This window comes from Ananas comosus, linkage group 9 (assembly GCF_001540865.1).
Source record: "Ananas comosus cultivar F153 linkage group 9, ASM154086v1, whole genome shotgun sequence".
NCBI classification, from domain to species: Eukaryota; Viridiplantae; Streptophyta; class Magnoliopsida; order Poales; family Bromeliaceae; genus Ananas; species Ananas comosus.
Window position 1 is genome coordinate 3251804 of NC_033629.1, and position 27268 is coordinate 3279071.

Below are 27268 nucleotides of genomic sequence, written 5' to 3' on the forward strand. Positions count from 1 at the left end.
AAAAAAAAAAAAAAAAAAAAAAAGAAAAATAGGAAGAAAGAAAGTAATCGAGAGAGGGAGGAGGAGTAACAAGAGATAAAAGAAGAAGTGGAAAAAGGAGGAGGAGGAGGAGAAGAAGCGTTAAAAGAATAAAAAAAAGGGGAAAAGAGCTCGGCTTCAGCTGCCGACGTTGCGCAAGTCGACGCCGCTCAAGTCGCCGGCCTCACCACCCAAGCCGACGCCGGTCTCGTTGCGTCCACAGCCGCCGTCGTGTCTGCCGCCGTAGCCACCCAAGCCGACGCTGCCGCCGCCGAGGTCGAAGTCCATCGACCACCCCCTGCTGTTTCAGGAAGCAGCTCCTCTTTCTTTTCTTTTTAATGCACAAATCTGTACTCCTAATTAAATGTTGAATGGGTATTAATTCTATTTTAAACATCCACTTATGATTTGTGCATTTTGAAGAACAGCGTGAAATGTTTCTTTTGATAAAGCTTTGAAACTTTTTCTTAAAATACTATATATATGAGTTGTGTTGGTATGCTTATGGAAGCACGGAGGCCTCCGTGCTTTCAAGTTATTTTCGATGTTCGGACTTTCGAATCGCCGATCGGCTCCGTTAGAGTTGATCTAGAGTATTTGAAATACCTAAAAAATAAATTTTGCAATTTTTCGATATCATTTGCCTAGTGATCGAAGGGGTTCAAAATCAATAATTTTAACAGCCGTGGTGAGCCGGTTGCAAGTTTAACGGTGTAGAAATATCCAAATCATATGAAATTTTGATAGAAAATTCTTTATACCATATAAAACAAGATCAATAACTTTGAAACTAAAAATTTTAATGTCATATTATCATATTTTGTAAATTTTTATTTTCAGCCGTTGATTTTGAGCCATTTCGATCACTAGGCAAACGATATCGAAAATCGGCAAAATTTATTTTCTAGATACTTCAAATACTTTAGATCAAGTTAACGAAGCGATCGTCAATTCGAAAGTCGCGAACATCGAAAAATAACTTGGAAGACGGAGCCCCTTCGTGTTTCCATAAGCATCCTAGCCGCACTCTATATATAATATATATATATATATATAATATATATATATATATATATATATATTATATATATATATATTTGAGTATGAGTTAGCATTGTTTGTGAGTTTATGAGAGCTTAATAATTCATAGTTTACTTGTGCTTTTTAAGAATACCATGTCATATTTTAAATCTTTTAATAAATGAGCATATACAGGAATAACCCTCAAACATAAATTTTCTCTTTCATACTCTATCAAATCACATTATATAGTGTATTTGTATTTAAATTTCTAAGTTTTTTTACACAAACCCATATATATACTTATATATATATATATATATATAGTAGAGAGAGAGAGAGAGGAGAGAGAGAGTTTTGCTAGAATACTATCGGTAGTAACGGCTCGATTTACTACTAATTTATTTTCGATGATAGAGCTTCCAAATTGATGATCGGCACCGTTAAATATGATCTAACTATTTAAACTATCGGAATTCAAATTTCACATATTTTCGATATTGTTCTCGTTGTCCATCAAGTGAGCAGAAAAATGAATAGCCGAAAATGAAAATCCTTCAAAAAGTGATGATACAATTTTTATATTTAAGATCTAGAGTCCAGATCTTATTTTAAATAGTTTAAAGAATTTTTTAATAAAAATTTAGTTGATTTGAACTATTTTATACCATTAAACGAGCAAACGCATCATATCGGCCATTAAAATTATAGATTTTGTGACTCTTTGATCGTTTAGTTAGTAATGCCAAAAAATCATGAAATTTGATTTCTAGATAATTTAAATGGTTTAGATCATGTTCAACGGTGCCGATCGTCGATTTGGAAGCTCTATCATCAAAAACAAATCGGTAGTAAACCGAGCAGTTTACTACCGATAGTAGTCCGGTCAAACTCTATATATATATACACAGACATACACACAAGTCAGCCTAGTTAGTGTAATATTTTGTTGCTTAGTTCCTAGCTGGAAAATGTATATATTGTAAACATCCAATTCTGCAAAACATAAATAAATTAAGGGATTGTTTGTTGATTGTAGGCTAACCAAACGTTCCGAACTCTACTATAATACGAGTTACTACTAGTAGCCTTGCTAAATTTTTATGTTCCTTTCTATTTTATTAGTAATCTAGTAATTAATTTAGAAAATGATATTTTGATTTGACAAGCTTAATCGGAGGTGGCTTGAATGTAATAAAGAGGGCGTAATTAACCAGGTACCCGTAGATATCCGGAAAGTATGAATCCTTTTATCTCTGAAAATTATTATCTATTGTACTATATATTTCTTTTCTCGCTAGTAAAGAATATATAGTCAAAAAAAAAATACCAGATAAAAAAAGGGATAGGGAAATTGCACCCCTAATAAATTCTCATGCTCACCATTTTCTACTTTCTTTTTATTTATTTAAATCTTTTCTTTTTTCCATGGTTCATTTTTCGGAAAAACAACGAGGGCCTAGAATCTCTTCTGGAGTTTCACAAGAAGAGGCGTTATAGTGCGAAGCGAGGAGGAAATGTGGATGCCATGGGCACTTTGACCTCCCAATTGCATGATGGATTTGCCGCACCAGCACTACGAATACCTGTGCCTGTAGGTTTGTAGATTACGTAACCATTTTTTGTTAGACGACTGGACTAAAATTTCCTCTATTACTTTTTCTCTCATCATGGCTTCTGCTGTCTTTTGTTTAAAATATGCCAAAACTGGTGAATATGTTCTTATGCATGATCTCGCCATCACTCAGTTCCTCATATTCTGTGGATTTTAAAATGCTATCCATGGAAGGCTTACCATTATAACTGATTACTCGAAGATAAGAAGAATAGGATCTAGTTCCTTGAATGTTTGAAAACATGACAGGCACTGTTGTGAAGCGGAAAAAAGGAAAATTTCGTGTTGATTTAGCTCATCCAGGTGATGAAATTGTGGTCGCTATAGCGGACAAGGTGGGGTAAGTAGCATCTTATGTTGATACATGCAGAAAATGAGGTTTCTTTTGTATCTTGTAGGTTAAGAGGTATAATATAAACCAATCCGCTTCGGTTTATCTGAAACATAAATATCTGTCTGATTACGATAAAAATTTTCATGCATACTGAATAGGCTTCAACTCGTATTTGTTTGTATTTTGTATTGCTAGTCCTAGATATATTTAGGAAACACATCATGCTGGTGGGAGATTGACTCATTAAATAACATATTAACATCAAAATCTAAGGACTAGAGAAGCTGCAAAGTTCAAGGATAAATTGAGGGCAAAAGTTTTATTAATCCTCAGACTCCTGCCATTTACGATATATGAGTAGTAAATTAATAAAATTTGAGAAGGGAATTCAAATCAATCCATGAATCTAAACTCGATAGCTTTAACAGTTAAAAATTGTCGATAGCTTGAACTCATTTATCTGAAGTTTGAACAACTGTAAAATTTTACATTTCAGGCCTCTGGAAGAGACATGACCTGCGTATATGTTCGATGCATTAATTAGCATGGTAGCAAAATGTTCTGAAAAGCAAGTGACAAATTCAACTAAAATCTAGAATGTATCCATAGGATGAAACTCAATACTATTTTATTTTTGTTATGTCATTAGACAAGATTTATGTTGGATCAGCTTTGTACCATCACTTCATGTTGGAAAAACTATATTGAAAGCCTGTGGATGTCATGGTGCTTGACTAGTCTATATAATATGAACAAAGATGAAACTTTGTGCAGGAGATAACACAAAGAATTCGAATTTTATGCCTTTTTCTATGGCTTGAGAAACATCATCATATAACATCAGCACAAAAGAAATTCATATGACATATGTACAAATATAAAATGATGAATGGATATAGATGGAGGATATAATTACCCAATGGAACTATATAGCCTGCTATTCATAACCAGAGTGTAGCATAAACATCATTTACAGTATGTTTTTATTGCATTATTTTATTGGCTATGTTCTGTAATATGTTCTTTTCTTATCTTCTTTTCGCAGATAAGCTTGCTAGAAATGCCTGAACACAAAAGGAAAAAATTAATGGCTCTATCCACTAATGTAATGCGAGATGAAAATGATAAGGTCAGCTTGTTTGTCATCATGTGTCTCATATCTCAACCTGGAATAACATTAATTGTTTTTGTAACCTTCGATTTTCTATGGTATGGGTGACCTTCCTGAACTACTTGAGATGCCCTATAAAGATCTATATATATCATAGGCTTGAGAGATTAGGAAGCAAGAGCAAATTTAAAGATAATTTGTTGTATGCAATTGTGTAGAATAGTTTAGCGGGAGGGATAGTACAGTTTGCAAGGTAAAAAGGTCGTTAATTCGCATGAATACATGCCAACTTATATTTATGTCTATAATCTATACCTAATGTGATAAAATGAACTGTATCTTGATAAGCTTTGGCATGGATTACCCTATATAGATTAGGTTGAGACATATACCTTAATTTTATTTCGTTTCATTGATTCTTTATTAAACACCCTCTTAACATAGAAAGAAAATAATGTTTACGTTAAATTGCAAATAATATTTTATATTAGTGAAGAGGTCTTCTTTGCCTTTTCAGGGACTTCCAAATGCTGGAAAGTCAACCTTCTTGCAGCTCTAACACTTGCGAAACCAGATATTGCTGACTATCCATTCACAACTTTAATGCCAAATCTTGGACGTCTTGATGGAGACCCTAATTTAGGGGAATTGAAATATTCCTCAGAAGCAACATTAGCTGATTTGCCTAGTCTAATTGAAGGTGCTCATTTGGGCAAGGTATTGCTACATCTACAGTGTTTTATGTTACTTTCATTCTAAGATAACTGTTTACATCAAAGCAACATACATATTGCGTTGCTGGGTCTTGGTCGAAATTTCCTGAGACATCTAAGGAGGACTCGGCTACTTGTTCATGTCATTGATGCTGCTGCTGAGAACCCTATAAAGGATTAAAAGACTGTCAAAGAGGTGATTTGCATTTAATTTTTTTGGCAGTGCTTTTCCTTATTTCTCTGGGATTCAACATCATTCTGCTTGTCGGTTTACCTGTGCCTTTGAGATGATTCCAAATTCAAAATTTGTTAGCTCTTGGCACTGTCTTGACTATTTTTATGTTTAGAGCACTTTATATAGGGACTTCGTCCTAAATTATAAAACTGCGAACCTGTTTAAATATTGGAACAAATTATCCAGTGATAACTTGTGTGGTACAAGAATTTCCTTTTGTAACTGCAAGTAAAAGTTTGATTTTAGTTCATTATATGATCCTCATAACCATGATTTTTTAGGGTATTGTATTCTGCCTACGAGGTGATTTATCATGTTCCAGGAAGAGTGACTTAGAAGCTGAATATGCTAGGCGGATGTAGATATGTTGTCATACTCTTATGAAGCAATTAGCACATGCTCCTTGAGGAAACAAAAGAGACATGCTGAACAAGTTGTTGGTCTAATTGCATGCTTCTCTACTTAATCTGGATAAAAGAGGATACACTGCTATGCAATCTGGGAACTTGTAATTACTCGCGCCGACCTACTTCATGATTAAGCTATTGTTATTGACTTGGTATAACGTAATGGACTATGAATCTTTAATTGAAGTTGTCCAGGGCTGTATAACATGATTGATTTGGGACAACTTTGGAGCTGATTGGAAGTGTTGATTTAGATTGACATTTGTATATAGTTATTTGTCTATAGTTAAAAGGTTTGGGAAAATAGACATTGCTTGAGAAGATTTTCTTATTATGGTCCATGATCGACATAGTTGTTGGCTACTTTTCCTTTTCTTTAGTCATATGATAAAAGAGTGCCCTTTCTTGCGTTCTCTCTATTACGTTGTAAGAATACTTCAGAATGTGTCCACTAATATTTTTTAGCTAACTTGGTGGTGACATTTATCTTTGTTCATCCAAAAAGAATTACATAGTGCAGCTTTCTCTCCGTAAAGCTCTTAATTCTTTCATTAATCAGTTCTGTGACTTCTATTGTTTGATGACCTATGAGGTCGGTATACCCTGAGGGGTAGGATTGTCGGCTAGTTGCCGACGAATGATTATAGATTACATTAATCTATGACCTGACATTCTTGTGACCTAGTCGGTCGGTTTCTTGTATCTCGTATTGTGATCTATTTGTCGATTTTTGTGCATATATGTTAGTTGACATTGAGTGGTCGATACTTGTATACCTTCGGAAGGATGTTGAGTTGTCGGTTAGTTGCCGACGGTTGGTTATTGAACATATCAACATAGATCGCCACATACTCGTTCGCATTTTATGAACATCAGTGATCTAATCCATCACGACCAGGTGTTCTTTTCCGGAAAAGTGGTTGGATGTGCTAGCCCGTGAGCCCAGCATTCAAAATTGGGTTATATGCAGCCCGTGAGCCCAGCTGTCAGAACTGGGTTATATACAGGTAGAGTGGCAGTGGCATAAGCTTGAGGTCTGCGGACCGTCATGCCAGGTTTCTGATTTGATATTTTTGGGACTGATCGTTCGGTTGATGCATACTTGTACTTTGTTCTGTATTACAGTAGCGGCTAGTTATATTCCTATATACTGTTGTTTACCCATGCATCATTGCTACTGTAGTTATGATATNATTTGCTCGGGTCACATCTCTGCTAGAGCGGTAGTGGCATAGCCTGCGGTCTTCGGACCAATATGGCAGCTTCTGGATTGGGTATTTTGGGATTGATCGTCCGGTTGACGCATACTTGTACTTTGTTCTGTATTATAGTAGCGGCTAGTTATATTCCTATATACTGTTGTTTACCCATGCATCATTGCTACTGTAGTTATGATATTTATGTATGCATTCTGTTCTATTTTACAGTCGCGGTAGTTACATGTTCTATTACTGTACCCTTTTCTTTCGCATATTAGCTACTATATTGTGATATCTACCTATGATTTTGATGATCTTTTTCTGCCGGTGAGTACTCATCGCCTTCGTCGGTTGTCTGCCGTGAACGAGCCGGCCCCGCCGTAGGTTGTTTTTAAGGCGAGTGGTCATTCATGGTAGAGGTTAAATTTATTTATGTTTTATTTTGAAATCAGGATTATAGGTTCATGGCTTCCAACAGACTCAAGAATCTGTTGTTAATTACCCCACACTTTCGGTGTTAAGGAACCCTCGATTAAGAGACCAAATATAAATGTTGATAATAAAAGAGACAAAACAGGCAAATAAAATTTTATTGATATGATTTGCCGTTTACATTGCTTAAGCAGGGGCATTTCCCCACTATACATGAATTTTATCAGACTAAATGTCCAATCTAGCGAAGAAGTTTTGATTTATTGAATTCTAAGTATATGTATTAGGATTCAGTTGAATTTGAAATTGACTAGGTCCTAAGTATATGTGTCAAGACCTAGTCGATATTAGACCCTATGTATTAGAGTCTAATTGGCTCTAAGTATATGTCTTAGAGTCCGATTAGATTCACCTTGGTTGTATTTTCCAAAGTGGAGATGTGACCTGACCTCAAGTGTATGTATTGAGGTGGGTCGAATTACCCGAAAGTGAAGAGTGGCTAATTCCTGAGTATATGTATCAGGATTAACCGCGTTTGATATGTTTTCACTCTAGTTATATGTGCTAGAATGAAGATCTGACTAAGCCCTAAGTATATGTATTAGGGGTAGTCAGATTTGATTCACATGAACTCCAAGTATATGTATTAGTGCTCGATCGGGTATGGGTTTCACTCTAGATATATATATTAGAGCAAAAGATTGACTAGACCCTAAGTATATGTATTAGGGCTAGTCGAGCATGATTTGACTTCCACTCTAGGTATTTGTGCTAGAGCAAAAGGCTGACTAGACCCTAGGTATGCTAGGGCTAATCGGATGAACTCTAAGTATATATGTTAGAGTTCGAATAAAGTTGATATCATTTGACTGAATTCTAAGTATATGGCTTAGAACTCTGTCGATTTGGAGATGTTTCGCCTTAGTTATATGTGCCAAGGCGATTGACATAGCCCTAAGTATATGTATTAGAGGTAGTCGATATTTAATTTTTACTCTAGGCATATGTGCCAGAGTAAAAAAAAGGTTCACGATGAGATTTGGGTATTGGTTCATGAGATTTTAGTATTGGCTCATGAGATTTGGTTCATGAATTTGGATATGGTTCATGAATTTGGTGTATGGACTTGGTTCATGAACTTGGATATGGTTCATAGATTTGGTGTATGGACTTAGTTCATGAACTTGGATATGGTTCATGGATTTGGTGTATGGATTTGGTTCATGAACTTGGATATGGTTCATGGGTTTGGTGTATGGACTTGGTTCATAAACTTGGATATGGTTCATGGATTTGGTGTACGGACTTGGTTCATGGTTCAGAAAATTTGAGTTTAGTTTAACGACTTTTCGGTCGTTTGGATTTGGGTTTAGTTAACGACTTTTCGGTCGTTTGAAATTTGGGTTTAGTTTAACGACTTTTCGGTCGTTTGAATGTGGGTTGTTTAGTTTGACGACTTTACGGTCGGTTGAAATTTGGGTTTAGTTTAGCGACGTTTCGATCGTTTGAAATCGAGATGTTCATGAAGCTTATTCATGAAATTAATTCATGCTAGGAGCCCGTTTGTAAAGTCCATTGAATTAATTGATGAAATTAATTCATGATAGGGGCCATTTGGAGAGCCCATTGAATTAATTCATGATAAGGAGCCATTTGGAGGGCCCATTAATTCATGAAATTAATCTATGACAAGGAGGGCTCATAAAATTAATTCATAGAATTAATCCGTGATAAAGGGCCTATTTGGCAAACCCATGAGATTAATTTATCGAATTAATTCATGATAGAGAGGCATTTGGAAAGCCCAGGAAATTAATTCATAGAATTAATTCATAATAAATGGCCCATTTGGAAAGCCCATGAATTCGGTTTGGGTTGGAGGTATTTGGATGACATAGGTTTGGTAGATTTGATTGGGTTTTATTTATGGACTTTCGATTTTGAATCTTTGGGTTTTGGATCTTTATTTGTGGGCTTTGGATCTTTAGGATTTTGTTTTTGGGCTTTGGAATCTTTGTGATTTTATTTGTGGACTTTGAATTTTTGGGATTTTTATTTGTGGGCTTTGAGATTTTTGAGATTTTTATTTGTGGGCTTTGGAATTTTTGGAATTTTATTTGTGGATTTTGGGATCTTTGTTATTTTATTTGTGGACTTTGGATTTTTGGGATTTTTATTTGTGGGCTTTTGGATTTTTGGAATTTTATTCGTAGACTTTGGATTTTGGATCTTTGGATTTTGGGTTAAGAAATCTATTCATATGAATTTTTTATTTCTTTTGGACCCAAATCTGCATGTGGGTTAAGATTGTTTCGGGCTTTATAGGGTCTGGGCCATGGACCCGAATCTGTATGTGGATTTGGATTAGTTTCGGACTTTACACGTTTTGGGCCTTGGACCCAAATCTGCAGGTGGACTGAAATAGATCTTGGATTTTATATGTTCCGGGCCCAATTCTGTATGTGGGCTGAGTCGGATTTTGGGCTTTAATATTCTGGGCTTTGGATCCGAATTTACATGTGTGCTCTGTATTATTATTTTTTTTGACTGCTTATGAAATTGTTTATTGGGCCATTTTCAAAATAATTCAAACCCAACTCCTCAGGTTTTTTTTTTTTTTTTCTTTTTTGACTGAGAGAAATAAAAACTCTTCTTTTTTTTTTTGTTCTTTTCTTCTTTTCTTTTCTTTTCTTTTCTTTTCTTTTCTTTTCTGTTGATTCTTTTTCTTTTCCTTTTTTTTTTCCTTTTTTTTTTTTACTTGTTGTGTTTCCCCTTTCTTTTCTTTTTTTATTTTTGAAGTCTGAGAGAGAGAGAGGGAAAGAGTTGCAACCCAACTCACTCTCTGTACGACACTGAGAAACAGAGAGAGAGAGAGAGAGAGGGGGTTGCTCTCCTCTTTTTTTTTCTTTTCTTTTCTTTTTTTTTTGTTTTGTCTAAATAAACGAAGTTGATCACGTCGAGTCATACAATCGGATCGAACGAGAATGGCGAATCGAAACAGAACCCGTTTATTTATTATTATTATTATTATTATTATTTTATCACGTTTTGTTCAAGTACGCAGAGTTTAATCGTGTCGAGCCTATCGCGAAGATGGCCGCATGATTTTTTTAATACCCATGTCGAGCCTATCACGAAGATGGCCGCAGGGCTTACGTAATAAAACCTCCGGTTCGATCAATTATTTTGACCATGTCGAGCCTATCGCGAAGATGGCAGCACGATTTTTTTTTATACTCATGTCGAGCCTATCACGAAGATGACCGCACGGCTTACGTAATAAAACCTCCGGTTCGATCAATTATTTTGACCATGTCGAGCCTATCGCGAAAATGGCCGCACGGCTTGGAGATTAATAATACATACGCACGGCGGAAGTGACGATTTGATGTTAGATTTGATCGGTTCGAAACCTATCACGAAGATGGTCGGGTTGATCAAACCAACAAAAAAAATCACACTTACGCTACGCGTACGCATGCGTATCTCCTGTTGTTGTAGAAATCGTCGTAGTTGCCGTTGTCGAAGTCGTCGTCGTCGTCGTCGCGTCGTCGTTAGAGTCAAAACCTTTTCTTTTTTTTTCTTTTTTTTGTGTGTGTACGGATTGGAGAGGGGTGCACATGGCACCCCTCCACTGTCAACCGAGAGAGAGAGTGAGAGAGTGAGAAAGATTGATAAAGTGAGAGTGAGAGGTAGGGAGTATATAAACTCCCCTTTTTTTTTCTTTCTTTTTTCTTGCTGAAAAGAGAATTCTCTCTCTTTTTTTTATTCTACAACTTGGACCAATTAATAGGGATCCAAGAATCTTTTTTTTTTTTAGAACTAATTCAAAATAAGTTTCTCCAAAGAAAACTTATTATTCTCCACCTCTTATAAGAAATTAGATATTCAATCAAAATTTTTTTTTCCTTTCTCTTCTTTTTTTCTCTTTTTTTTTAAAAAAATTCTTTCCTTCTCTTTTTTTATTTCCTTTTTTTTATTATTTTTTATTATTTTTTTTATTTTTTTGATTTCGAATGAACTAGGATTCCTAGTCTAATTATTCTCTAATTTTATTCTTATATATAGATGTCACTTTATTTTTTTTTTACTCAAACAAGGCTTGCGGTACCCACTGGAAGGGAAGACATGTGTACATATTCTCACCTCCCACCCTCATTTCAGGTGACATTACTGATCCGAGTCGGAATGGTACGTGAGGCGCGTGATTAGTGGTCGTAGTGCTTTCGACCCGGTCCATTGGTTTAGTCACTACCTTTACTATTTCTGAATAATTAACTTAGACTCTTTATGGTTTAGTGGTTTCACTTAAATAAATGTTTATGGCTTTGTGAAGTTAATTAAAGCACTCGTGATTTTCATGTAAAATATTGGAATTATTTTCTACCCTTCGTGGTAGCATTTTAAAGGAAAAAGTTTCCGTGTGGAAAATAGTTTTAAAAAGGGTTTACTGGTTTTTCGTAATTTTTAGTATTTCAAAATGAGTTTCCGAGTGGGAAACATTTTAAACTAATAGATGTGGATTTACGAATATCTGTGATGAAATGAATGGTGTATGTGAATGGTGTTTGTATGTAGATGTTCATACTTGTGGTTGTATCTTATACTTATGCGACGCCATGCANCTTTGATCATATTACACCTTAATAAAAATATTATATGATTAAGGTGGGGCATTTTGTAAATATATAAAAGGGAATAGACTAATATGCTATTTTATATACCCGTACGTATTATTTTTTTCGCAATCCGGTGCATGAGATATTTTCAAAATTTAAATTTTATCCATGCACCTGGTGCATGGATGATCTCATAAGCCATCTCTATTTTTATTTCTTTCTCTCCCTCTTTTTTTTATTCCTCTGTCTTTTTTTCTTTTTAAAACTATTTCTGAATAATTAACTTAGACTCTTTATGGTTTAGTGGTTTCACTTAAATAAATGTTTATGGCTTTGTGAAGTTAATTAAAGCACTCGTGATTTTCATGTAAAATATTGGAATTATTTTCTACCCTTCGTGGTAGCATTTTAAAGGAAAAAGTTTCCGTGTGGAAAATAGTTTTAAAAAGGGTTTACTGGTTTTTCGTAATTTTTAGTATTTCAAAATGAGTTTCCGAGTGGGAAACATTTTAAACTAATAGATGTGGATTTACGAATATCTGTGATGAAATGAATGGTGTATGTGAATGGTGTTTGTATGTAGATGTTCATACTTGTGGTTGTATCTTATACTTATGCGACGCCATGCAAATATAGGGGAGACTATGTCCGTGTGAATAGTGGATACCCTGTATCTGTGGTACTTATGGTTGTCACTGGGGTCGAGGTTAAAAAAAAAAAAAACTTGGGCACTTCCACATTAGCTTTTAAATCCAAAAAGATATCAGAGCCAATTACCAGCCGGAAATGTGTGGCGAGTCTCGGCTAAGCCAGGGTTTGAAAGACAAGGTGATAGATTATGTCGGAGTTTGTATGACAACGTGACCGGCTATGCCAGCGTTTGGATAACAAGGCTAGTGAGGCGAGTCTCACATCGCCTGGTGATCTTGGATTGTGTGTGTGATTGGACTGACGAGGACGTCAGGGCCTTAACGGAGGGAGTCTGTAATCCCACATCGGATAGAAATGGATGTGTGATTGGGTATATAAGAGACTTAGACACTAGTAATAATAACTGGGCTTAAGCATTTTGAGCTGGTGGCTGGGCTCAACGAGTTATTATTGCTAGCAGGTCAGGTCGTTACAAAAACGCCATTCGACGGTGAAGTTTGTGGTGTGAAACACGGCTTGGTGGCGGGATTTGGGCCGTGAAGTCCGAATCTGTTATAGGCCAAACACTTGTCGAATAGATTGGAATGTAAACCACCATTCGGCAGCGAGATTCGGGACGTGAAACACAGCTCGGTGGGCGTGAAGCACGAATCCGTTGCAGGACAAACATCTGCGTCAAACAGGTTAATTTGGAATGTAAAATACTATTTGACGGCAAGGTTTGGAGATACGGAACCATTACCTGCCAAACACATGTCAAATTAAGTAGCGAATTTATCCTGTTGGATATGATTGTGACATGTCAAGAGAAGCATTCGAACGTCAAATTAAGTAGCGAATTTACCATGTTGGATATGATTGTGACATACTATTGATGGCGAGGTTTGGAGCGTGAAACACAATTCGACGGCAGAATCTGTACACGTCAAATACGGAACCATTACCTGCCAAACACACGTCAAATTAAGTAGCGAATTTATCCTGTTGGATATGTTGTGACATGTCAAGAGAAGCATTCCACGTAAATTAAAGTAGCGAAATTTATCATGTTGGATATGAGTGTGACATGTATTCCAACGTCAATTAATAGTAAGCGAATTTATCATGTTGGATAATGATTGTGACATGTCAAGAAAAGCATTCCAAGGCCTTCCAGGTGTAAGGACGACATGCGTTGCCAATTTACTGTGACATCTATTTTCTGTGACATCATTTATTTGCCAAATTGGAGAAGAATATTCATCTTTTTTTTTTTTTTACTGTAACTCTATTTGTTTACTCGTGTTTAGGCGATCTTTAATACCAAAACATGCCAAATAGAGAAAGAGTTCATCATCTCCAAAAAATTAGAAAATTTTCAAATATTCATATATTTTATCCAATTAATACCATCCAAAACTATATCCTTAATCTCCAGAAAATTTATTATATTATTAAAAATCAAAATAAATTTTTATTTTTCTGAATTTTTGTAAATACTAACATGGTCGACCAATTTTTATATTTTTATCATATTTATGGTTGAATAAAAAAAATTGCAAAATTTATCGATCTTCACGGTTTCATTTTTTCAATGCATTGCGTATTCGAAGCACCTAGTTAATTAAGACTGAAAGGAATAAGGAAAAAAAAAAGGTATTACAGAAAGCCAAGTGACCCTACATTAGTAGAAATTTATATTAGCAGCGTAGTAGGGCCGAGTTCATTGAATAATTTTTTGTGATTCAATTATTACAGGTCTAAATAATTAATTCTTAGATGGAGATCAACATGTAATTTTTTTGTAAGATATATTAATTGGTTGGCGACTAACAGACCTTTCATTTATTTTACTAACTTTATATAAAGAAATCAAGATCAGTGTTGAGAGTAAAATTTATTCTAAACAAATAAAGTTGAAGTGAAAATATTTTTAAAAAATCCAAAAAGTATTAGGCGCAATAAATTAACCTTTAAGCTAGCTCTTTATTCAAGCCATACTATCTCACCATTAATAATATTTATTCTTTTGTTTTTTATAATCATAATATTATTCCCACAATTTGATGATAGATTTATAAAAAACTTATTGTTTAATATATTTTAAATATATTTATTTATAAAAAAAACTATAATAATAATATTTATAGTATAATAATTATTGTATATATAATAATATATATATATAATATATATATAATATATATAATATATATATATAATAAATAATATATATATACTATATATACTAAGAAAATGTACGTGCAAATGCACATAATAATATATTAGAAAAAGTTATAATTTTTTAAATTATTTTTTAATATTTTAGGTCATATTATATGATTTGCCAATATGTATCTAAAAAATTTAAAATAATAAATCACACGCTATTAAGAAAGATATATCTTTAAATGATAAATAATTAACAATAATCTCTTAATGCAAAAATTTACTTTTGAACTTAAATAAGAAAAATAAAATCTGTTAGGAAAATAAAGATTTTTGAAAATATTAAATAAAATAAAAATCCGTTATCTTAAAAAGATATATATATTTTGAAATTAAATAGATAATACTAAAAAAGATTTTTTAAAAATAAAATGAAAAATATCTTTTATTAGGATTTCACACCCGTAATCTGTTATAGAAAACTTACTTTTTGAAATTAAATAGAAAAATTTATATTTTTAGAATTTTCACATCAGTAATCTTTTATAGAAAACTGATACGTATTCATTATGCTGGGTGTCAGTTCTATTTTTAAATTCTTATATTAAATTTTGTTCGTACGGAAAGAAAAATAAATGGGGCTGGATAATTTTCTCAGAGACATCCGGAATGGAATGGTCTGTCGACGCGAGTCCCAAATTTGGAATATACGCTTTTTATGATATAGCTAGATATATAGATATAGGTCCAAGATAATTCGATTTTAAATGTCTTTGTGCTAACTTATTATTAAATATCTAATTGTCTATATATTCCTTTTGAAATATTGATTTACCTAATTTTTTTTTCTCTTATAAAATACTTCCTTTAGATAGTTGCAACTTATGTGCAAAATATACGCCCCAATTATCCTATGTTAAAAAGAAATAGAATGCTATTACCGAAGTGACTAAGAGCGGTATATTAGAAAAAGACCAAAAATTAATAAAGCTTTACCGCTGCGATAGCGGAAGGGTATATTCGAAAGGGAAAAAATAATGTTTTTACAGGTAATAGAGTTAAATGAACATTATTAAACTCTAGGGTATATTAGAAATAGGTTTGAAAACATAGAAAGTGTATTTTAATATATTAACCTTCTAGATAAGAAAGGTAGCTCTGGAAATGTTGGAAACTTTTTAGGAGTATATAGCATTGTCGCCTATTAATATATAGAGTTAGATCAATTGGAATGAGAATTCAAATAAAAGAAGATGGTAAAACATTTTAGCTACAAAAAAATCATTAAAGTTAATTTCTAATTTACATATAAATTGTAAACAAAAGATCTTTAAGGTACCTTAATTAGTGAGGAACATGTGGGCCCCTACAACAAGCATGCTCCATTAGTTTATCAATATTATGTAGAGGAATTCAAACTAAGATCATCTGTTAGCTCCTTATAATTATGAGGACATTTGGTGAGCAATAAAAAGTAACGATATTAAATACTATTCGATATCAACTACCAAAAGAGGTTCTTACATGTGTTAACTTTATATATCTAATCGCTCATTTTTATATACAATAGATTATTAATAATTATTACAAATTATTCAACAAAGATAATATCACTTAGATTTACAAATTTTTGCATTCCTATATTACGTATGATTATTAAAGCAAATTATACAAATTATTACAACAAAGATAATATCCATTAGATTTACAAACATTCGTAAGGAGCAGCATATTTATATATAATTCTTTATTTCTTGTCTCCAGAGCCTTCGCTATCACTACAAAGAAAACAATGTGATATGAGTGTTGTTGTGTAAAGTTATTTTATAAGTAAAGTGGGAATGCACGTTGAGCAGTACCTAAGACAATGCCTCTTGGGATATTGGAATTCGCATAATTTATCAGACGCATGTGCTGAACTGCTGTTGAGAGAAATTGAACAATTCCGATGTTAATAAGAAGAAGTCTTAAATTTGCAAGGCAAAAAATTCAAGGATGAGAAAACTACATTACCTGGATGAGCTGCCGGGAGTTGCAGAAATCTCTTCTAATAATTCTGTGGGAGCTTGCCTTTTATTGGCAGTTAAGGCAAGCTGGTCTTCAGATTTTATCAATATATTATCTCTGTTCTGACCCTTTCCTTTTGAATCATTGTTTAGGGTAAAAATTTTAAGGACTTTAAAAGATGGCGTGCCTGATCTAAAGCTTTGTGAATCAATAACAATTTGAAAAATATGCGTTTGGTCAATGATTGTTTTGACTATAGGGGGAAGAACGAATCTATCTGAGTTAACCGCAACAGCTAAATTTTGTGCTGGAATACGAATTAAATCCTGCGCTAGTTTTCCGAAGATAGTGAAATTTGTTATGCCGCTCCTGTCTTCAACAATGGTGCTCAATTTATACCTATTGTTTTGTGAGAAACATGATCATTAGTTAATAGCATGTGTATATAAAAGAATTAGTGTTTCGGTTCATATATTTAAAGATTCTAAAAGTAGTTACCACGGAATAGGAGATTGTTCATTATTGGTGCAACGGGAACACCAAAATGTATCGTCATATATCTTGACGGCTGCTTTGCAATTATGACATGCTTTATACCACCAGCCGTACGATGTGTCAATTTCGATAATTTTAGCCTCGCATGTGAACTTTACATTCTATCGATGTAAAAAAATGAAGGGACGAAATCATATTAATAAACAGTAGCATAAGAAAATTAGGAATGATTGTTTTCCTATAAACTTACTTCAGCATCATCGAAGTTAAGGTTTAGGAGTTCGGCGATTGATTTTCTATTCTCACACATTTCTTCTTGTGGAGGAATAGGTTTTTGTTCACCATAAGTAATTCGTTGGATTGCATCATAATCCTTGCCGATTCTGCATTTAATAAGGCATATAGTGATAAAATGCATTAAGAAAATACAAAGGAAAAGATCATANAGAAAAAAAAAAAAAAAAAAAAAAAAAAGAGGGAGGAAGGATGGGGCGGCGTGGCGGACGCGTGCCACCACGCCACCTGGGCGCATTAAGCGCGGCCCACAAAGGGCCGCACTAGGCAGCCTGTAATGGGGCTGCCTAGGTAGCGGTCAAGGCAGCAATAGAATATTTATTTATTTATTTTTCTTTAATAAAAGAAAGGATAAAGATATATATATAATTTTGGTTTATAATTTTCTTTATAATGTGACTAATTTATGAAGAAGTCTATTTATTAAAATTATGTATAACTTTTGGTATTTGTTATATATATAATTTCTATTCTACTTGCTTGTTTATTCATGATATAAAGTAGTATGTTTAGTTTAATATTTTACAGTATATTTTTGTATTATTACTCTAAACATATATAAAGTCATCATGAAAATTTTAGAGTAGAGAATATAGACTTCATACAGTTTATAAATTTTGAGTCACATAAAGTTGTAAAGAAAATTACTTTGGACTTTTATTTTTCCGCTGCGTTTTGGAATAATATGAAATTTTCGGTCATTCAATATCATATAAAGGTTAATGTGAGATTAATTATGGATATTTGATCACTTATGGTATTTTTATAAGATGATATTGATTTAAAGTCAACCCGAAAATTCATATGGATTCCTAATTTATTTTTAAATAGTCATTCAATGTCAAACAATGTCATTCAATGTCAAATAAAGTTATTTGTATTTTTCATTATGCTCAGGAGTAGCCACAGCATCCTATAGATAATGAAAAATATATAAAGTATTATTGATATTGAATTAAAGTTATTTGTATTTTTCATTATGCTTAGGAGTAGCCACAGCATCCTATAGATAATGAAGAATATATAAGGATTTACTGATATTGAAATAAAGTTTGACTATTTATTGCAGTCAGATAAAAATTAATCTTTTGATTTTGACTGGAATAAGATAGTAGTTTGAATTTCTAGATAGCGAGTTTTCTTATGCCCACAGGTACACAAATTTTGTTGTTTAGAAATAAGTTTTCTGCTAGTCTTATTATTAAAGTAGATAAATTCTATGCGTGTAGCGCCTCTGCCCACAGGAAGGTAGAATTTATCTAATCTAAAGATTATTATTTAGCAAGCGATAAAGTTCTATATTTCCTTTGTTTTTGCAGTTTTTTCCTCTACTGCACTTCTTAATGATGTTTCTCGTATTCCTATACTTACTGAGGACAATTATTCTGATTGGAAAGAAATTATTTCTTTTACTTTGGGTTATATGGATTTAGACTTGGCTCTGCGCGTTGAGCAACCGCCTAAGGTAGTGGGGCCAATGACTCCATAGCAGAAATCCGCGCAGGAAAAGTGGGAGCGATCCAATCGCTTAAGTTTGATGCTCATAAAGTCTAGAGTATCAAAAAGCATAATGGGGTCAATTCCAGAATGTGATAAAGCCAAGGATTACCTAAAGGCCATTGAGGAGCAGTTTGCTAGCTCCTATAAAGTTTGTCTCGAAAAGAAGGGTATTGAAACTATCTATATTTGTTATGAATCTCATTTAGTTAATGTTCCTAAAAACACATGGTGGATTGACTCTGGAACTACTGTACATATTTCAAATACCATACAGGGTTTTCATAATCTAACGATGTTAAAGCCAAATGAAAGGATTTTAATTAGCGGAGAAGGAAATAAATCTCAAGTTGAAGCCGTAGGAAAGTTTATTTTAGAACTTAAAACTGGTTTCATACTTGAACTTGAGGATACTTTTTATGTTCCTAAATTTTCTAGAAATTTAGTTTCTGTTTCTAAATTGAGAAATAAAGGTTTCAAATTTTTATTTGAAAATGAATCTTTTACTATGTTCTCCGATAATATTATTGTTGGCAATGATTGTTTGGTAGATGATTTGTACAAATTTAATTTGAGTCAATCTTTTGAAAATAATTTTAATGTTGATCATGACATTGGTGTTAAAAGGAACATTATTAAAGAAAACTCCTCATTTTTATGGCACAAGCGTTTAGCTCATATCTCTTTAGAGAGAATAAAGAGGTTGGTAAAAGAAAAGATCTTACAAGATCTTGACTTTACCGATTTTGGTACTTGTGTGGAATGCATAAAGGGAAAGCATACTAACACAAATACCACTAAAGGTGCCAGAAGGAGTTCTGAAATTCTTGAGATCATACATACAGATATCTGTGGACCTTTTCCTACTCCTTGTTTCAACGGTCAGAGATATTTTATCTCATTTATTGATGACCATTCAAGATATATGTATCTCTATCTCTTATTTGAAAAAGCTGAGGCTCTTGATGCTTTTAAAGCTTATAAGGTTGAGGTAGAGAAACAATTGGATAGGAAAATCAAGATTGTAAGGTCCGACAGAGGGGGTGAGTATTATGGAAGACATACGGATAAAGGTCAAATGATCGGTCCATTTGGTCAATTCCTCAAAGGTGAAGGCATCATTGCACAGTATACGATGCCTGGCACGCCTCAGCAAAATGGCGTTGCCGAAAGGAGGAATAGAACACTCATGGACATGGTAAGGAGCATGATTAGTAGCTCTTGTCTTCCATCTTCTCTTTGGAGTGAAGCACTAAAGACAGCGGTGTATATTTTAAATAGGATTCCATCGAAGGCTATTTCCAAAACTCCTTTCGAGTTATGGAAAGGATGGAAACCTAGTTTAAATCACCTGCACGTATGGGGATGTCCAGCTGAGGTGAGGGTTTATAATCCACACATAAAGAAATTGGACCCTCGAACAGTCAGTGGATATTTCATTGGCTATGCGGTAAACTCCAAAGGATTCAGGTTCTATTGTCCAAATCACCCATCCAAGATAGTTGAGGCCAGGAATGCTAAATTTCTTGAGGATTCTGAAACTAGTGGGAGTGTTGTTCCTCAAAAGATGGATTTTGAGGAAATAAGGGTTTCAACTGGTTATCCATCAACAGATAATAATTTAGTTGCTCTACCAGGAGGTCAATTTGACCATAATGGAGATCAATTAATTTTAGAGCATGAAAATGCTGAACCAGTTGAACCTCCCCATGAAGAGCTGTCCCAAGAGGAACAGATAATTATAGAGCCAGCTGCACAGAATAATGAAAATCTGCAGGAAGAGGTTGGCTTAAGAAGATCCTCAAGACAAAGGAGATCGGCGATTCCTGATGATTATGTAGTCTATCTTCAGGAGTCTGACTTTGATGTTGGACACCATAAAGACCCATGGACGTTTTCAGAAGCCATGCAGGGAGATAAATCCTCCCTATGGTATGATGCCATGAAGGAAGAGATGAAATCTATGACGGATAACAAAGTTTGGGATCTCGTTGAATTACCACAAGGAGTCAAAGCCATTGGCTGTAAATGGGTCTTCAAGACCAAAAGGGACTCTTTAGGTAACATAGAACGACATAAGGCCAGACTTGTTGCCAAAGGTTTCACTCAGAAAGAAGGCATTGATTATCATGAAACCTTCTCTCCGGTATCTAAGAAGGATTCATTAAGAATTATCATGGCTTTGGTAGCTCATTTCGATTTAGAGTTACATCAAATGGATGTGAAAACGGCATTTCTAAATGGGGATATAGAGGAGATAGTCTATATGCAACAGCCCGAAGGTTTCAGCACAGATGAAAGTAATCACCTTGTTTGCAGACTAAAGAAATCTATATACGGACTTAAACAGGCTTCCCGTCAGTGGTATATCAAGTTTCATAATGTAATTACTACATTTGGTTTCGTAGAAAATATTGTGGACCAGTGTATATACCTTAAGGTTAGTGGGAGTAAGTATATTTTCTTAGTTCTGTATGTGGATGATATTCTGCTTGCAAGTAGTGATTTGAGTTTGCTTAAAGATACCAAAGATTTTCTTTCTAAGAATTTTGAGATGAAGGATATGGGTGAAGCCTCTTTTGTCATTGGCATAAAGATTCACAGAAATAGATCTCAAAGGATTTTGGGTCTATCTCAGAAAGCCTACATCGAAAGAGTTCTAGAAAGATTTAATATGGCAAACTGTGCACCTACAGCTGCACCTATTATAAAAGGTGACAGGTTCAATCAGAAACAGTGTCCTCAGAATGATTTAGAACGAGAACATATGAAGAGCATACCCTATGCCTCTGCAGTAGGGAGCTTAATGTATGCGCAGGTCTGTACCAGACCTGATATAGCTTATGCAGTGGGGATGTTGGGTAGATACCAAAGCAACCCTGGCCTTGATCATTGGAAAGCTGCAAAGAAGGTTATGAGATATTTACAAGGAACAAAGGATTATATGCTCACCTACAGACATTCTGACCATCTTGAGGTGGTTGGATATTCGGACTCTGATTTTGCTGGATGCGTGGATTCTAGAAAGTCCACATCAGGATATATTTTCTTACTTGCTCAAGGTGCTATATCTTGGAGGAGCACTAAGCAAGATACAGTTGCTACATCCACTATGGAGGCAGAGTTCATCGCTTGCTATGAGGCTTCGTCACAGGCTTTATGGCTGAGAAATTTTATCTCAGGTTTAAGAGTTGTCGATTCTATCTCAAGGCCAATTAAGATTTATTGCGACAACTCTGCTGCAGTGTTCTTTGCCAAGAATAGTCGAGTTACAGATCGCAGCAAACATATCGATATAAAGTACCTTGCTGTGAAGGAATACGACAAGAAGAAGGTGGATATCCAACACATTGGGACCGAGAGGATGATTGCTGATCCTATGACTAAAGCATTGCCGGCAAACAAATTCAAGGATCATATTCATCATATGGGTATCTTGAGTCCATTTACAGTTTAAGTGTTTTCTTCTTGTATAAAGACTTTAAAGACTATTTTTATTTGAGTAAGAACACATTTTGGTTTTTGCACATATGCGCATAAAGTTATTTTTGTACATTAAAGTTTTATTGTGCACTAAAGTGGGACTCTGAGTTGAACTTATAATAAGTTCATACGGTTGTAACTCATAAAGTTATTTGATTAAGGAATTCGTACTTTTGATACATGGAAGGAAGTGTTCATCTTTTGGGGCATAACCGCTATGATCAAAGTATTGTGATTTCTTGATCAAGTGGGAGATTTTGACTGTATAATTTAGTTGGTACCTAATAAAGTTTTTGTATCGCCTATACGGTAATAAATATATCACTAGACCAAGTGGGAGAATGTTGGATGTGGCCCACGTGATATATTCAAGACGATCCATAAAGATACGGTCAATCTATTTAAGTCGATCTATAAAGATATTTTAGATCTTACGGTTAGGATGTATCTGGACACGTCCTTGATGGACGGACGTGATTTAACATCCTTACATTAAGTTATATATAAATATGTAACATACGGGAGTCCCGGTCTAACCCTAATCCAATTGTCTGTGACGGCTCCATCTCCGGGGATAAGGGAATTAGACTCGAAACGTCCCGTCTTCTTGCAGATCACAAACGAGGACGAACCACGAGAAAGGATCACCGCTTACAAATCGGGTACAGAAATCGAAATCATGGCAGAAGGTACAATCTAGTTTCTTATAAAATTTCTAACATATGAACCATATATGGACAAATATAACTTTAATATCTGGCCCTTTAGTTTTGTTGGTTTTTAGATTTAATTGTTCGAGTAATCTTAAGGATATGATTGTGAATAAGAAACTAACAAATGCTAATCCATTGATTAACGGATTTGCATATTGTATGATCACTTGCTTGTCTGTTTCTCATTGAAACATAAACCGTATTGTATTAGTATTGTCATTTGTGTCTTCTATTGTTGGCCCTTTAGTCCCCTTCGACCAGTGTTGCATCGACCATTTTAATTAATTCATGGAGGCAAATGTTTATAAGGGGTTTCCGGCATTTTAGCTTTAGTGCGTTAGTTAATTTTGTACCTTAGTTTGTCCTGATACTTTTCTCACATGTTTCCTGTATTAGGCTTTAAATGCTCATGGGTGAAAATGTCACTGAAAGACTTCTGGTTGCCTTGTTATCCGAGTTCACGACCAATTTCTATTGAAGTTAATCATTAAAAATTTCATCTTGTATGGCATGTTTTTTAAAATGCTTCTTCTCTATTTATCTATTATTTATTTTGTCTATGACTATAGAAGATATTGTTGTAAGTTATTTTTCTTATATGTTTGTAAAATAGGTTCTTGATGATTCGAGTGCTCGTTACGACAAAGTTGCACAAAATGCAGGATGTTCTAGTTCTTTTTTGTACACCTCAGTTTCGTGACATGGTAATTATTTCTTATATATTCTAAATATATTTTCTTAGCATATTTGTTAATAATTTTTTAACTGTTATTCTTATATATTTTTCTTGCAGATTATTCTTTTTAAGCCCATGAATCTTTTCTATTAGAATCTTCACTCTTTAAGGATGAGTCTTTGTGAACTGTAATTTGAACTTCTCTATTGGAGCACATAGAATTTTTTTTTCGTCTATAAAATTTTTTAATTACATATTAGTCTTCTTGTAGTTCGAATTTTTTTTAGCTATCTAATGTTTGATTGACATTTGTTTTGTGATAAAAATTGATTTTGACATTTATTTGTATTCGCAACACTTTTGAGAATGTAATAGTTCAACTTATTTGATATTCATAAAATGTTGGGTTTTTAATTTTCATTGTCTATGCACTATCTTTTGAAATTTTTATAGTGATTAATTAAATATATGATTTTAATGATGATTTAATATTTTTTATATTTAGTGGCTATTTATCTTATCTTTGTTGACATTTGTAATTAATGTTAGATATTTTATGGGCAAATATATTTTGCTTTTAGTGGCTTTTTTAATTGCCGGTATAGAGTAATCTTTAGCGGCAATTGTTTTGCTCTTTACCGGCCGCCAATATAATTGCCGCTAAACTTTTACTGTGGAATACTGATTTGTTATCACTCGGACGCAGTGTACATTGCTAGTTAATGTGTGGGCACGAAGATGAAATGAGGTGAAACCGTTTTGGCGCGAAATTGACGCGAAAACGGATGAATTGGGCCAATGTTTCATTATGAGGGACCAAATTGCAAATAGCAAAAATGGTGGGCCAAGTTGCAAAATGGCTTGTTCTTATCCCTTTCTTCTCTTTCTGTTTCTCAGATTTTTTTAAGTAAAGAAAATCAAAAGGGAAAAGAAAGAATAGAAAAGAAGAAGAAGAAGAGGAGGTTTGATTTCTAGTTTCTTTTCTTTTCCTTTTCCTTCCCTTTACTTTCCTTTTTCTTTCTTATCTCTCTCCCTCTCACCCCCTCTCCCTGCTGCTGCTGAGCTGCTGCTGCTGCGAGCAGAGCAGCAGCAATAGCCTGCTGCTGCGAGCAGAGCAGCAGCAGCAGTCCACTGCTGCTCACTGTTTCTGCTCACTACAGAGCAGCAGCAACAAGCTGCTGCTGCTGCTGCTGACTGCATAAGCAGCAGCAGCAGTAACAGCAGCTGCAAGGGCAGTATGAGAAAAAAGAAAGAAAGAGAGGGAGAAAAGGAAAAAGAGGAAAAGATAGAAAGAATGAAAGAAAGATAGAAAGAAAAGGGGAAGAAAATTAAATACTGAAACGGAAGTGACATTGGCACAATTCGCACCCCTATCATCAAATTTGGACCTTGCAGGGTGTCAAGGCATGTGATCGAGTTCGTGACGCACGTCCTGCTAGTCGAATTGTAAGTGTTTTCGGGCGATCGTGAGCCGAGGATGTACGTGAGTAGTGCTTTCCTTGCCGGAGTCGATGTAGCCGTTGAGGTGGGTTCCGAGTCGTCGAAAATGACGAAATTCCTTTTATGTCTATTTTCCTCGCATATACATATATATAATGGACTTCAATATTGATAAGGGTCGTGTTAGTATAAAACTGAGTGGAAGAATGGCTTTCTAGTGCGCGCAGTCGTGAAGGATGATTTATACATTGTTTCAAGTAGCCATGTCATACTTATTCATATTTATATCTATCGTGAGGGATGAGTCATTGCATAGTGAGTAGGGATTTTCGTTCAATCGCATATTGCTACGACTTGAGGTCATTCTGTGTGAATCCTCTACCGAATAGCCGTGAAATAGTGGTTGTTAGCAGCATATCATTTAGACATTCTAGTAGGTCGTGAGAGGCCAGATGACACTTTATGCATCTTGGTGAGTCATCTCTTACTCATTTGTATTGTGCATGCCATTTATTATGTGATAGAGGCCGTGGGTAGCGTGGCGGTAGTATGCTGATGTTTTGGTCATAGTGAGAGCATATGCATTTTATGATGTATTTGGTAGATACCCTCGATTAGCGTGGCGATAGTGGACAGATTTTGGATACTGAGAAGTACATGATCATGCTACTGTGATATATGCATTATTTGATATTCTTTGATTGTGCCGAGGGTATCAGATTGGTTGCTTATGATCTTTTGACCATCAGGTAGACCATAGCCTGTAGAGCCATACTGAGTTGGACAGAGATACGTACTATTAGACTCAGTAGGGGTCGCTTCCCTTCGAGTGCCGCTCCGGATGTTGGCCAGTTATATGAGAGATATGTGTGCCCTTGGGAAGACGACCCACCTGCGGGAGTGGTGTTCGGGCTGGGGGTAGAGCCTAGGTGTCGACGGTGCATCTGCGGGAGTGCGATTCCGGCACTAGGCGGGCGCAGGCTTGACCAAACGTACGAGTCGATTGTTGTGATTGGGTACTATTACAACATTTGTTTAGTAGTAGTTACATTGTTGCATACACTAAGTTTCTTTCCTTTCCTCTCGCTACATATACAGGGACATGATAGTACAGCAGGTATAGAGACAGGTATAGAGAGTTGTTTATATTACATGCAGTTATTCATTTACTGTTACTTTACATTTGCCCATGCAGGTCATAGCCAGTTAGTCTTCTACTGTACTTGACATTCATTTATACTGCTTAGAGCCAATTATCTTGATTGTTACTTATGGTCATTCATTTACCTGTTCAGTTAATTTCCCTGTGTACTTGCATTCAGCTACTTATTTATCACATATTTTACTGTTCATTGATTAATCTGGCTTCCAGTAGACCTAGTGGAAAGGTCGTGGTTATCGTTGACCGTACCCACTGGGAACTACTATTCAGTAGTTCTCACACCCTTTGGTGGTTCACTTTTCAGGGGTTCGTATACTGACGGTTGATCGAGGTGAGGGGGACCGCGCAGTAGTTAGCATCCTCTACCAGCATGCCTATACAGTAGAGGACCACCAGATAGAGTGCTATTCTGTACAACTTGCTTGCACTGGCAAGGGTCTGGGCTGTTTACGTGTACTTTTCTTTTGAGGTTGAGCTTTATTTGGTGTAGTTCATATTGTACGACAACATAGTTTGGAAATAGCGCTCTGATACAGGTTATTTGTTTATTCGTACTTCTTCTTGATTCATGTGTTGTGGATACCCCTCATGTTTGACCTCGTGGTTTGTCTTGTACTGGTCGTTTTTGTTGACGCTTCGTTCGGACAGGGGAAATTCTGTCTGTTCGGCGGGTCTGTTGACGTCCTCATGGACTTCCGTTGTGGACTCGGGGCGTGACATTTACCGACCCTATTTATAGTGGCAATTATTACAATTGCCAGTAAAGAAAGTAGTGGTGATTATAATCACCGCTAATCTATGATATAATTGCCACTAAAAGGCAATTTTGTGGTAGTGAATTAAGCCGAAGAATCAGGAAGATGGTATTCGGCTGATCGAAGACTCGGTTGAATAAACCAAGTTGTTTGTATTGTGGAAAAACTTGGGTTACAACTAAAGTTAAGGCTACTTCTAGGAAAAGCTATAAATGCTAGAAGAGTAAAAATTACAAGTAAACTA

The 27268-nt window shown here is 34.9% G+C and overlaps 2 protein-coding genes, 1 long non-coding RNA gene and 1 pseudogene across 6 annotated transcripts in view; all 4 read left to right on the forward strand.

Annotated features, from left to right (window-relative positions):
* LOC109715156 overlaps positions 1 to 26838 on the forward strand; it is a 34717-nt gene extending 7879 nt beyond the window's left edge. Inside the window, exons 1-3 of one of the 3 annotated variants that reach the window (XR_002217527.1) lie at positions 23021 to 23494; positions 23605 to 23695; positions 26574 to 26838. This is a non-coding gene — a long non-coding RNA (uncharacterized LOC109715156). Of the gene's footprint in view, positions 1 to 23020; positions 23495 to 23604; positions 23696 to 24731; positions 25193 to 26573 lie in introns of those variants that run through there. The other 2 variants (XR_002217526.1, XR_002217528.1) reach the window with 2 other exon arrangements.
* The window catches only part of LOC109715152 (chromatin remodeling protein EBS-like), a 71980-nt gene that overhangs the window by 37630 nt on the left and 7082 nt on the right, over positions 1 to 27268 (forward strand). The window lies entirely within an intron of this gene.
* LOC109715155 (salt stress-induced protein-like) overlaps positions 1 to 27268 on the forward strand; it is a 68577-nt gene that overhangs the window by 8226 nt on the left and 33083 nt on the right. The gene's annotated exons all lie outside the window — the stretch shown is intronic.
* Positions 1449 to 5922, forward strand: LOC109715154 (annotated as a pseudogene).